We start from the raw sequence: 14,199 nt of genomic DNA on the forward strand, positions 1-14,199 counted from the left end.
GAACTCCTTGGCTTGACCACATAACTTTTCATGACCTGACCTCTGCTTGCCTCTTCAAATCAGGATTTCTCAACCTCAGCCATCAACACTATGGGTTAAATACTTCTTTGTCATTGGAGGCTATCCTGGGTCTTGTAGGGTATTTAGCAACAACCCTGGCTTCTATGCACTAGATGCCAGTCATAACACCACGCCAGTTCTGATGACCAAAAATGTCCGCACGCATTGCTGAATGTCCCCTGGAGGGCAAAACTGACTCTGATTGAGAACCACTCCTTGACTCAAAATGACTACCACATGTTTGAACTTCTAGCCATACTTGATTTTTTTCTATTCCTCTAACAAACCATCTTTTTTTTAATTTTACATTTGTAACAGCTTTATTGAGATGTAATTCACATAGCAAACAATTTACCCAAAGGATATCAAGTCAAAAGCTATTCATATACTCACAGAGGTGTACAACCATCACTATAATCACATAGAACATTTTCATCACCCAAAAAGAAACTGTATATCCCTAGGCAATAATTTCCCATTCTTTCACAACTCCCCTGCCCTACACAATCACCAGTCTCCTTTCTGTCGTTACGGATTTGCCTCTTCTGGCCATTTAATATAGACAGAGTAGGCAGAAACTGGTCTTTTATGACTTAGCATGTTTTCACTTATCAGAATGCTTATTTTAAGGTTGAAGTATGCTGTAGTGCGCATTAGTACTGCATTTACGGCTGAATAGTATTCTAACCAATGATATTTTTAAGGCTGTTCATGTATTTTGGACACTGCATTTTTTTCTCTTTCATTAAGACACTGTCCTTACCTTTGTAATAGGATTCTGTCCTTGCACACTGCAACCCACAATCTCTAACCTAAGTTTTAAAAACAGTCATGTTATAGAGTGGCTTTGACAGGGCACTCCAGAAGACATCCTCCTCTGATCCTATAGCAACAGTTGAGTTTCTCTTCCATGAAGACCTCTCAGTCCTCCTCTCTAGCCTGCCCCCTTTCCTGGCCTCTCCCTCATCCTTGCAACTGGACTTGGTCAGATGAGAACTTTGGGGATTGTGACCATAGTGTCCTGTGCATATTTTCATCAAAGAAGTACATTATTTATTATCTGTCCTATTCACTCTTCTCACTAGTTTAAACCTTTTAAAGGCAAAGGCAATGTACTGTTATTATTAATAATTCCAGCACCTGGCATGCTTCTGGCACATGTTATTTAATAAACTTTTTGTTGAATGAATGAAAGAAAGAATGAGTTACTGTTTTGATAACATGCCTAGTATGTGATTTCCTTGGATCCAGGTCTGGCTTGATCCCGGTTAGGCTTCTTGGAGGTGGAGTCTTCCCTTTGTAGGGGGTGGAAAACCTCTGACAAGGGTCAAGGGACAAGTCTCTCTGACCACTGGCCTGGATGCCTGGCTACTGCCTTGCCCCTGCCTTTGTAGGAGATGCACATGTGGCTGTCTCTCTTGGATTCCTCATCCCTCTTCATGCTGACTGGCTGACCGACTGCCATCTCCCACTCTCACCATTCTCTTCTGATTTTGCACTTTATCCATCTTGACTGGGCCAGCCTTAGTCCAGAGAAGGATGGAGAAGACAGTCTTGTTTAGGCAGCTGGACCCATTGTTCCAGAGTTTAGAGAATCAACATGGCTAACTTGAATAGGAGAGATCAAAAAGTGAGTTCTTTTCCACTCATTGTTGACACATGCAATATGGAAAGATGTGTTTTACCTTTTATTTGAGATTTAGTTTATTTCTTCTGTAACAAATGAAGCACTAAGTGCTATACAAATAGTAACCTGCACCATCTTCATTACAATGTTAGGAAGTAGCTCCCATTTTCATCCCCACTTCACAGAGGGAAGCACAAAGGACTTCCACACAAAGCTGCTAAGCACCTAAGGCAGGGTTTGAGAGAGGGACCATGGGTTTAGGTAGAGTAGGGTGAAGGCCTCCAGAAAAAAAGGCAGCGTAAGATAATTACAGACAGAACAATGTAACAATGTGCACAGAAGTTCCTATCAAAACTCTGTGTTAAGCATTATGCAAAGTCAGAGTCACACTAATTCTCTGGGGTAAAGATATCAGACTAGGAATATAGACATTCTTCAGTGAAATCAGTTAAGCTCAAAAGACCAGGAGCAACTTGGCCTGGAATGTTTGAGTGTTCTGCAGATAAAGAAGAATATCTCAGCATAACCTGTGATCTTCACTGTATCAGTTAGATCATTACACTGTAAAATATATACCTTAGCCTGCTAAAAGGCCCAGTTTATTTTTAACTGTATCTATGTGCTATTTTTCATTCTGTAATCCTAATCAAGTAATCTGCAACCTGAGCAAAAGATTAATTTAGTAAGCAAGTCCAACTATAAACAGCCCAAAAAGTTAAGAAGTAAGATTCCTAACACACTCTAGCAAACAGGCAACAGCCCAGTCCACTTTGGGGACAGGAAAGGCAGTCTTAATTGATATGCTCCCAGAGAGAAACTGCTATCCTGAGAAAGAATCACAGCAGCAAATTTCTTCTGTTACTCATCAAAAATGAGCATTCTGGGACCACTCAACAAGTCTGCACCCCTAGCCCTTTACCCCCATTTCTGAAAATCCTCACCCGCGCATAAAACCCCTAGACAACAAGCCAACCAAGGACTTTCTTGTCCCCTCCTGGTGTGAGCAAGCCTCTAACTTGCTCTCCTACCTTGAATGTTTGCCAAGTTCATTCTTCGTCTCCCTGAACAAGAACCCCAGCATCAGGGTTCAAAGCCAGGTACACCAGCTCTAGAATCTTGCCCTGTTGCCTCTCTCACTTCAGGGACTTTCCACATGTGGCTCCCACCCTGGGCCAGAAGGCTGCTGCATCACCTCTGCACCTAGCAACTCTCACCCATCCCTGAAGTCTTAGCTCAGTTGTCCTTTTTTCTCTAACAAATAAGCCTTTATTGCTTCCCTAACCCTGGCTTTGGTGACCACCCCTTGTGTTTCCATAACAGCTGGTATTTCTCCTTTTATAACACCTTTGCACTTACAAATCTGTTGACTTTGCTATAATCTCTTCTATGACTTAATCTCTTTGAAAGTAGGAATATTTTCTTGCTGCTACACAATTATACCCCCACAGTTAGGAAGGAAATATCTAGCAAGTAGCAGTTGCTCAAATAATTTCTTACATAAATAAGTGAACCCAAATGTCCATATTTAATATCAAAATTTAGTGTGATTCTATGAAATTTTGCAAGTCTAGCCTCCCTGCTCACCTCTCATTGATTTTTGGATTGACAGAGTATCAAAGTAAAAGAAAGCCAAAATGACAGCTAAGGAGTTTTCCCAAACTCTCACAAATCCTGCTCACTAATAGGATTACACAATTTTAATAAAAAGGGTGATTGTAACTCTGGGAGAAAAATATGTTCCCAGCCCAGAGCAAATTATCTTTGAAGCCAAAATCAGTCAAAGGGAGAAATAAAGTGGGAGAAACCCGTTTATTGCTTATAAGCGGTTGTCCATTTCTGCTCACCCAGACCCAGCTGCAAAAGGGACCCCACCCAACCTTTCTAGTCCAGATATGCCCTTGCTCCCCCTTGTAATTACCTATTGATATGGAGATGGACTACTTCTCTCCATCCCTTGGAAACACCTGTTGATATGGAGATGCACTAAGGCCAGGCAAGTGATTCCGGAAATACTGCAAATTTTACCCACAGTGATTAATATAATAGACATACTAGTGAAATAAATGTCTCTCTGCAGTGTTCTCCTGGAATTTGTGTCCAACTCTGAGAATGCACTAAAAGGGAAATTGAAGACCCCAGTGTATTAGGGTGACTCCTCTTACCCATTGAACCCACGGTGTGGTGGGTCAGGGAATAGGGAATGGACCCATCCCAGCCCTGGGGCCAGGAGGAATGCCAAGACTGAGCCATTTAGCGAAATTGCATTTCCCTTCAGTGGTGCCCAGAGCCAGTCAGCTGAGGCACCTGTTGTGCAACTGATACAGCTGCAGCTACTTTGTGTCCCTAAGCAAATTCAGTGTAGGAGTGAAGCTGACATTTCAAAAGCAGAGAAGGGAGATCAAAAGAATTTGGTCCTTGACAACATGACTTGCCTGTGGCAAAGAAAACCTTGACAAGTTCACCTTATCTCAGTTAACAGAGAGTGTTTTTCCCCTTTATTGTGTGGACCTGTGTGAATTAGAAACCCTGGTCCTTGCAACGTAAAGGGTATACTGGTACACAGGGGCATGTCCAAGGACATCTGAGCCAGGGAACATGGAATCCTGAAGGCAGGTGAGTGAAGCCACTGCCCCAGTTGACTCCCAGATCATAGAATACACAAGGAAAAGAGCCCTGGCACAGAATGTGGAGGCCCTGGCCATCATTGCCTCGAGCCCTCTGTCTCTCCTTCCAGGCTTCAGGAATGCAAGCCTGCCAAACAAAAACTATCATAAATGCAAACTTTTTCAGTTTCTCCTTGTCTAGACCTAAATGTCTAAGAAGTCAACAAATAATCCTTGACAGATTCAGATTCAGTATCTGATACTGAGAAAGCATACACTTTCGTAAATAAAGCAACTTCTTTCTAGTAAGTAAAATTGCTGGGCAAAGAGAGAATATTTAATTTGCATTCTGAAAATGTTTACCTATATAGATATTTTTTCCAACAACACCATGTAGTTTTATAAAGGAAGGACTGTCTGACAACAAAGAAAACCACCGACAAAGTGCAAACAAACAAGAGGGCGCTGGCTGCCAAGGAGGACCAAAGCAGCAGAGAGCAAGTTCCAAAGAGTCCCCCACAAATCAAAGGGAAGGGAGAGGGAGGTGAACGACTGATGAAAAATTAAGACCCAGGGAGCAAATCTAGAACATCCCAGTTAGATATGAAATAAAACCTGCAAAGAGAAAAGTGCCAACTGAGGATACACAATAAAAGAAGGAAGAGGGGAAACATTTCTTGAGTCAAAGAAAGACATGTTCCGGTTTGGAAGGATTTTTTAAAAATCAGTCAGATTAATTAAGAGTCTTACCAATGCACATATGCTGTAATTTTTTTTCTTATCGGAGGAAGAAAAAAAAGATAAAGACCTACATGCATCCAGTCGAGTGTGGGAGGAAATGGCTTATCTACAAAGAAATAAAAATTAGGTTGGCTTCAAATCATTTTTCATTAATTTTAAGCATGAAAAGGGAAAAAAGCAACATTTGCAGAGTTTAAAGGGAAAATATTCAAGCTAAAAATCTATGAAGTCAGTTATTTTCACTTGCAAGAGGGAAAAAAGATAGCCTTAACAAGAAAAAAATGCACATACATCTGCACTTCTCCAAAACCTTATTAAATTGTGCACTGGGAAAGATTAAAATAAGAACTCTAGGATGAGAATGTCTTCAGTGCTTCAATATTTAATAAAAATTCTGCCATAGCAACTGACAGCTCATTTTTACTGGATTTAGGATGGTTCATATTCTTAAAATTTTGCATAGAGTTTTTAATCACTTGTAGAAGGTTTTAATATGTAACCTTCATGAGTAACAGTTTTGCCCATTTGATTACTTCTATATACAGTGACTATAAAAGTGCTTTGTACATAATTGGTGCTCAAGAAATATTTGTTGGAGGAATAACTCAATTAAACAGAAATAGATGCTAAATCAACTCCAGTGCCTACCCCCACATTTTTTTTTCTTTTTTAATAATCAATGTTCTGATTTGTATTCATGGAATTCCTAATACTGAGCTATCCTTGCATTCTAGGAACAAATTATTCTTATGAACAGTATACTATTCCTTGAACATACAGTTATATTTGATTTGATAAGATCTGTATAACTAATCTTACACTAGATGTTGCTATTGTTTTGTATTTCTTGTTGTATTATGTATATTTTTGTCTTATTTTTGTTTTGCCTACCATTCTCCTTTCTCTTACTTAGAGGTCCAATTTTCCTTTGCATAATTACCACTTCCTTACTGTCAGCCCTTAAGGTTCAGTTCAGGTGAATTCTACCCCTGCTTTAGTAATAGATACATAGTACACTCTGGACCTGTTAGAGCACCAGATCTGACCACATTGAATGATTCAGTGATGGACATGGGAGCCAAGCTAGACCAATGAGTCCCCTTCTGGGATTTGCACTAGAATTGTCAGTAGAGAGATACTCTTATTCTGCTCGAGTTCTGAGCTGATAGAATTTCAGTTTATCCCTGTTGGTGAACACCTTGTCACAGCCAGGTGAAAGTGTGCTTGGGAATGAAGCCAACAAAAAGGGACTTGTTTCTAACATGCAGAAAGACATACTCCCATTTTTCTTGGTAACATGAACAAGTAAGCTCCCTTTTGAACTTGACTCAATTTTACACAATCAATATTCACAAATTAAAATTGCCTACTTTTATTTTTTGTGTTTTCTTTATCAAATTGAGTGCATGCTAGTCTCATAAAAAGATTTGGGGAAATTTTCATGTTGTTTATGCTCTGAGATATGTTGGAAAGCTAATTATTCACACCTCCTCCCATTCATATTTAGGACACATTGAAAAATAGACACTGGACCTAGAAGGGAATGAAAATACAGTATGCCCTTTATTACTGACAAAGCTGCACTGAAGAATGTGGTGAGCTCTGTAGCCAAAACGGGGTCCTCCCAAACTGAACTTCCCAGTCACTCAAAGGTACTGAAACGAAGGCTTGTCCTACTGACTTCCTTATGCCCACATTATACAAGGTGGGGAGGGCCAGACAGTCCTCTTTTGAATAAATTTTGGTTATTTCAGCTTTCCAAAGAATTATGTATTTCACTTAGATTCTTCATGCAGTTGTACTTTTCTCATTCCTAATGCTTTCTATTTTTATTTTCTCCATTTATTCAAAACCCAAAATCCCTAAGGATTGCTTATTTTATCTTTTTGAAGAATTCCCTTTTATTCATTAATTCAGTATTTTAATTTTTAGCATTCTAAATTATTAATTTATTAATTATGTAACTATATATATATTTGGCTTATTTTGATAGCTTTTCTCCTATCTTGAGTTGAAAGCTTGGTTGCTGTTTTTGGTGTTTTGATTAATAGTAAAAGCATTTCAATCTATGAAAAGTCCTTTAAAAGCACTGCTTTGCACCAGCCCATAATTTTCCTATGCACTGTTTTCCTTCTGTGGATTTTTTTTTTTGAGAGAGCATCTCTCATATTTATTGATCATATGGTTGTTAACAATAAAATTATGTATAGGGGACTCAATGCACAATCATTAATCAACCCCAAGCCTAATTCTCAACAGTCTCCAATCTTCTGAAGCATAACAAACAAGTTCTTACATGGTGAACAAGTTATTACATAGTGAATAAGTTCTTACATGGTGAACAGTGCAAGGGCAGTCATCACAGAAACTTTCGGTTTTGATCACGCATCATGGACTATAAACAATTAGGTCAAATATAATTATTTGTTTGATTTTTATACTTGATTTATATGTGAATCCCACATTTCTCCCTTATTATTATTATTGTTATTATTATTATTACTTTTAATAAAATGCTGAAGTGGTAGGTAGAAAACATAGTTTAGTGCTGTAAGAGGGCTAGTGTAGATGATCAGGTGTGTGCCTATAGACTAAGTATTAATTCAAGCTAGACAAGGGCAACAAAACATCCACGGATGCAGAAGATTTCTCTCAAAACAGGGGGGGTGAGGTTCTAAGCCTCACCTCTGTTGATCCCCAATTTCTCACCTGATGGCCCCCCCTGCGACTGTGCCTGTCTTAGGTTGTTCCTCCCTTGAGGAATCTTACCCGTCTCTGGCTAACCAGTCATCTTCCGGGGCCATACAGGGAAATGTAAAGTTGGTAAGTGAGAGAGAAGCAATATTGTTTGAAAAGGTTAGCTTTTTACTTCTTTGCAGATTTATGCCCTGTGGCTTCTATGCCTAGCACTTGTCTTCAGGTATCTTTACCACTTGGAAGAATTATGATACTCAGTAATTTTCTATATGAGGCACGAATTCTACTAAAGGGTTGTAATTAGGAAGGAAGAAGAAAAGCTATAGAAGTAGCAGACGGAAGAAAACATGGGAAGATTGATTATTTCTTTGACACATTTTCTTGTAGTGTAACATAAGCATGTATAGGTTTTAAATTACTAATTAAATTGCATGCACACATTAACATAATAGGAATACTTGCATAACCAAAGCAGACCTACAATTACCAGCCATATCCAGTCAAACCAAGAAAACCAGTTAGGCACCCTAGGCATTTGTGAAAACTTATCAATGATATGATGGATATTGTCTAACTGAATTTGAATAGTTTGAGAAAAATCAGACATATTAAAATAACACATTCCTGAGGACTGTTCACATCCCATATGTTCTTTTAACAGTAGATAGTCTATAGTCGCAAGATTTCGGAGCGCTGCAATTTGCACTTCTCCTGATTCTTGGTTGAGTTCCGACAGTATAGATCCAGTCAAATTTGTTGTTTTACTGTATGCACAGGCCACCTTAGATATCTCCTTCTTCATTCCAATGGCAAATCCAGGAACCGGTGGAATGAATGCAGCTACAACTGCAACAGCGCCAGGATCTTTGTTGAAGTTTTTTGATGATCATCTTCTGGAATGACAGTTCCAGAGAATGGTGATGTTGGAAGTTCTTCATATAGTGTCTTAATTCGTTTTCTGGGTAGCCAAATTAGGCTTTGATCCTCTGTATAAACACAAACAAACCCTTTGCCCACCCTTTGATATGCCCTTTATACCATTGTGAAGAACTTATTGGAGATCACCACACAGCAACTGCCTTTTTTTTTTTTTTTTAAGAGAAAAGAATATTGTCAGAAAAATGTACTTCCATAGCTGGTCATCTGACACCCTTTAAATGATCAAATTAAGGATATTTAAAGCATTCATTAATCGGTGATTTGCAGTTAGTTTTATCCTATCAGGGAGTAATCCCCCTTTTCTTTCTTTTTTTTGTTATCATTAATCTACAATTTCATGAAGAATATTATGTTTACTAGGCTCTCCCCTATACCAGGTCCCCCCCCCACAAACCCCTTTACAGTCACTGTCCATCAGCATAGCAAAATGTTGTAGAATCACTACTTGTCTTCTCTGTGTTGTACAGCCCTCCCCTTTCTCCCACATCCCCATTATGCATGCTAATCATAATACCCCCTTTCTTCTTCCTCCCCTTATCACTCCCTACCCACCCATCCTCCCCAGTCCCTTTCCCTTTGGTACCTGTTAATCCATTCTTGGGTTCTGTGATTCTGCTGCTATTTTGTTCCTTCAGTTTTTCCTTTGTTCTTATACTCCACATATGAGTGAAATCATTTGGTGTTTCTCTTTCTCCGCTTGGCTTATTTCACTGAGCATAATACCCTCTAGCTCCATCCATGTTGTTGCAAATGGTAGGATTTGTTTTCTTCTTATGGCTGAATAATATTCCATTGTGTATATGTACCACATCTTCTTTATCCATTCATCTACTGATGGACACTTAGGTTGCTTCCAATTCTTGGCTATTGTAAATAGTGCTGTGATAAACATAGGGGTGCATCTGTCTTTTTCAAACTTCAGTGCTGCATTCTTATGGTAAATTCCTAGGAGTGGAATTCCTGGGTCAAATGGTAATTCTATTATGAGCATTTTGAGGAACTTCCATACTGCTTTCCACAATGGTTGAATTTACATTCCCACCAGCAGTGTAAGAGGGTTCCCCTTTCTCCACAACCTCGCGAACATTTGTTGTTGTTTGTCTTTTGGATGGTAGCCATCCTTACTGGTGTGAGGTGATATCTCATTGTGGTTTTAATTTGCATTTCTCTGATAATTAGCGATGTGGAGCATCTTTTCATGTGTCTGTTGGCCATCTGTATTTCTTTTTTTGAGAACTATCTGTTCAGTTCCTCTGCCCATTTTTTAATTGGATTATTTGTTTTTTGTTTGTTGAGGTGGGTGAGCTCTTTATATATTTTGGATGTCAAGCCTTTATCGGATCTGTCATTTACAAATATATTCTACCATACTGTAGGGTACCTTTTTGTTCTATTGATGGTGTCTTTTGCTGTACAGAAGCTTTTCAGCTTAATATAGTCCCACTTGTTCATTTTTGCTGTTGTTTTCCTTGCCCAGGGAGATATGTTCAAGAAGATGTCACTCATGTTTATGTCTACAAGGTTTTTGCCTGTGTTTTGTTCTAAGAGTTTTATGGTTTCATGATTTACATTCAGATCTTTGATCCATTTTGAATTTGTTTTTGTGTATGGGGTTAGACAATGGTCCCGTTTCATTCTCCTACATGTAGCTGTCCAGTTTTGCCAGCACCATCTGTTGAAGAGACTGTGATTTCACCATTGTATGTCCAAGCCTCCTTTATCAAATATTAATTGACCATATATGTTTGGGTTAATGTCTGGAGTCTCTAATCTGTTCCACTGTTCTGTGGCTCTGTTCTTGTGCTAGTACCAAATTGTCTTGATTACTATGGCTTTGTAGTAGAGCTTGAAGTAGGGGAGTGAGATCCCCCCTACTTTATTCTTCTTTTTCAGGATTGCTTTGGCTATTCGGGTCTTTTGTGTTTCCATATGAATTTTTGAACTATTTGTTCCAGTTCATTGAAGAATGTTGCTGGTAATTTGATAGGGATTGCATCAAATCTGTATATTGCTTTGGGCAGGATGGCCATTTTGACGATATTAATTCTTCCTAGCCACAAGCATGGGATGAGTTTCCATTTGTTGGTGTCCCCTTTAATTTCTCTTAAGAGTGTCTTGTAGTTTTCAGGGTATAGGTCTTTCACTTCTTTGGTTAGGTTTATTCCTAGGTATTTTATTCTTTTTGATGCAATTGTGAATGGAGTTGTTTTCCTGATTTCTCTTTCTATTGGTTCATTGTTAGTGTATAGGAAAGCCACAGATTTCTGCATGTTAATTTTGTATCCTGCAACTTTGCTGTATTCTGATATCAGTTCTAGTAGTTTTGAGTGGAGTCTTTAGGGTTTTTTATGTACAATATCATGTCATCTGCAAATAGTGACCGTTTAACTTCTTCTTTATCAATCTGGATTCCTTGTATTTCTTTCTTTTGTCTGATTGCCATGGCTAGGACCTCCAGTACTATGTTAAATAACAGTGGGGAGAATGGGCATCCCTGTCTTGTTCCCGATCTCAGAGGAAAAGCTTTCAGCTTCTTGCCATTCAGTATAATGTTGGCTGTGGGTTTATCATAAATGGCCTTTATTATGTTGAGGTACTTGCCCTCTATACCCATTTTGCTGAGAGTTTTATCATGAATGGATGTTGAATTTTGTCAAATGCTTTTTCAGCATCTATGGAGATGATCATGTGGTTTTTGTCTTTCTTTTTGTTGGTGTGGTGGATGATGTTGATGGATTTTCGAATGTTGTACCATCCTTGCATCCCTGGGATGAATCCCACTTGATCATGGTGTATGATCCTTTCGATATATTTTTGAATTCAGTTTGCTAATATTTTATTGAGTATTTTTGCGTCTACATTCATCAGGGATATTGGTCTGTAATTTTCTTTTTTGGTGGGGTCTTTGCCTGGTTTTGGTATTAGGGTGATGTTGGCTTCATAGAATGAGTTTGGGAGTATTCCCTCCTCTTCTATTTTTTGGAAAACTTTAAGGAGAATGGGTATTATATCTTCTCTGTGTGTCTGATAAAATTCCGAGGTAAATCCGTCCAGCCCAGGGGTTTTGTTCTTGGGTAGTTTTTTGATTACCGTTTCAATTTCTTTGCTCGAAATTTGTTTGTTTAACTTTTGTGTTTCTTCCTTGGTCAGTCTTGGAAGGTTGTATTTTTCTAGGAAGTTGTCCATTTCTTCTAGGTTTTCCAGCTTGTTGGCATATAGGTTTCATAGTAGTCTTTAATAATTCTTTGATTTCTGTGGAGTCTGTCATGATTTTTCCGTTCTCATTTCTGATTCTGTTGATTTGTGTTGATTCTCTTTTTCTCTTAATAAGTTTGGCTGGAGGCTTATCTATTTTGTTTATTTTCTCAAAGAACCAGCTCTTGGTTTCATCGATTTTTGCTATTGTTTTATTCTTCTCAATTCTGTTTATTTCTTCTCTGATCTTTATTATGTCCCTCCTTCTGCTGACTTTAGGACTCATTTGTTCTTCTTTTCCCAGTTTCAATAATTGTGATGTTAGACTATTCATTTGGGATTGTTCTTCCTTCTTCAAGTGTGCCTGGATCGCTATATACTTTCCTCTTAAGACTGCTTTCACTGCGTCCCACAGAAGTTGGGGCTTTGTGTTGTTGTTGTCATTTGTTTCCATATATTACTTGATCTCTATTTTAATTTGTTCATTGATCCATTAATTATTTAGGAGAATGTTGAAAGTCTCCATGTGTTTGTGAGCCCTTTTGTTTTCTTTGTAGAATTTACTTCTAGTTTTATACCTTTGTGGTCTGAAAAGTTGGTTGGTAGAATTTCAATATTTTGGAATTTACTGAGGCTCTTTTTGTGAGCTAGTATGTGGCCTATTCTGGATAATGTTCCATGTGCACTTGAGAAGAATGTATATTCTGTTGCTTTTGGATGTAGAGTTCTATAGATGTCTATTAGGTCCATCTGTTCTACTGTGTTGTTCAGTGCCTCCGTGTTCTTACTTATTTTCTGCCCAGTGGATCTATCCTTTGGGGTGAGTGGTGTGTTCAAGTCTCCTAAAATGAATGCATTGCAGTCTATTTCCCCCTTTAGTTCTGTTAGTATTTGTTTCACATATGCTGGTGCTCCTGTGTTGAGTGCATATATATTTATAATGGTTATATCTTCTTGTTGGACTGAGCCCTTTATCATTATGTAATGTCCTTCTTTATCTCTTGTTACTTTCTTTGTTTTGAAGTCTTTTTTGTCTGATATTAGTGCTGCAACCCCTGCTTTCTTCTCTCTTTTGTTTGCCTGAAATATGTTTTTCCATCCCTTGACTTTTAGTCTGTGCATGTCTTTGGGTTTGAGGTGAGTTTCTTGTAAGCAACATATAGATGGGTCTTGCTTTTTTATCCATTCTATTACTCTGTGTCTTTTGATTGGTGCATTCAGTCCATTGACATTTAGTGTGACTATTGAAAGATATGTACTTATTGCCATTGCAGGCTTTAGATTCGTGGTTACCAAAGGTTCAAGGTTAGCCTCTTTAGTATCTTACTGCCTAACTTAGCTCACTTATTGAGCTGTTATATACACTGTCTAGAGATTCTTTTCTTCTCTCCTTTCTTATTCCTCCTCCTCCATTCTTTATATGTTGGTTGTTTTATTCTGTTCTCTTTCATGTTTCCTTTAACTGCTTTTAGTGGGTAGTTGATTTTATATTTTTGCCTTTAGTTAGTATTTGGTTGGTCTGCTTTCTTTGCTGTGATTTTATTTTCTCTGGTGACATCTGTTTAGTTTTAGGAGTGCTCCCATCTAGAACAGTCCCTCTAAAATACCCTGTAGAGGTGGTTTGTGGGAGGCAAATTCCCTCAACTTTTGCTTGTCTGGGAATTGTTTAATTAGTCCATCATATTTAAATGATAATCGTGCTGGATACAGTATCCTTGGTTCAAGGTCCTACTGTTTCATTGCATTAAATATATCATGCCATTCTCTTCTGGCCTGTAAGGTTTCTGTCGAGAAGTCTGATGATAGCCTGATGGGTTTTCCTTTATAGGTGACCTTTTTCTCTCTAGCTGCCTTTAAAACCCTTTCCTTGTCCTTGATCTTTGCCATTTTAATTATTATGTGTCTTGGTGTTGTCCTCCTTGGGTCCTTTCTGTTGGGAGTTCTGTGTATTTCCATGGTCTGTTAGATTATTTCCTCCCCCAGTTTGGGGAAGTTTTCAGCAATTATTTCTTCAAAGACACTTTCTATCCCTTTTTCTCTCTTCTTCTTCTTCTGGTACCCCTATAATATGGATATTGTTCCTTTTGGATTGGTCACACAGTTCTCTTAATATTGTTTCATTCCTGGAGATCCTTTTATCTCTCTCTATGTCAGCTTCTATGCATTCCTGTTCTCTGGTTTCTATTCCATCAATGGCCTCTTGCATCTTATCCATTCTGCTCATAAATCCTTCCAGAGTTTGTTTCACTTCTCTCTTTCTGGGCATCTGTAATCTCCCTCCGGTCTTCATCCCTTAGCTCTTGTATATTTCTCTGCATCACCGTCAGCATGTTTTTG

The sequence above is a fragment of the Manis javanica genome, chromosome 3 (assembly GCF_040802235.1).
Source record: "Manis javanica isolate MJ-LG chromosome 3, MJ_LKY, whole genome shotgun sequence".
Lineage (NCBI taxonomy): Eukaryota > Metazoa > Chordata > Mammalia > Pholidota > Manidae > Manis > Manis javanica.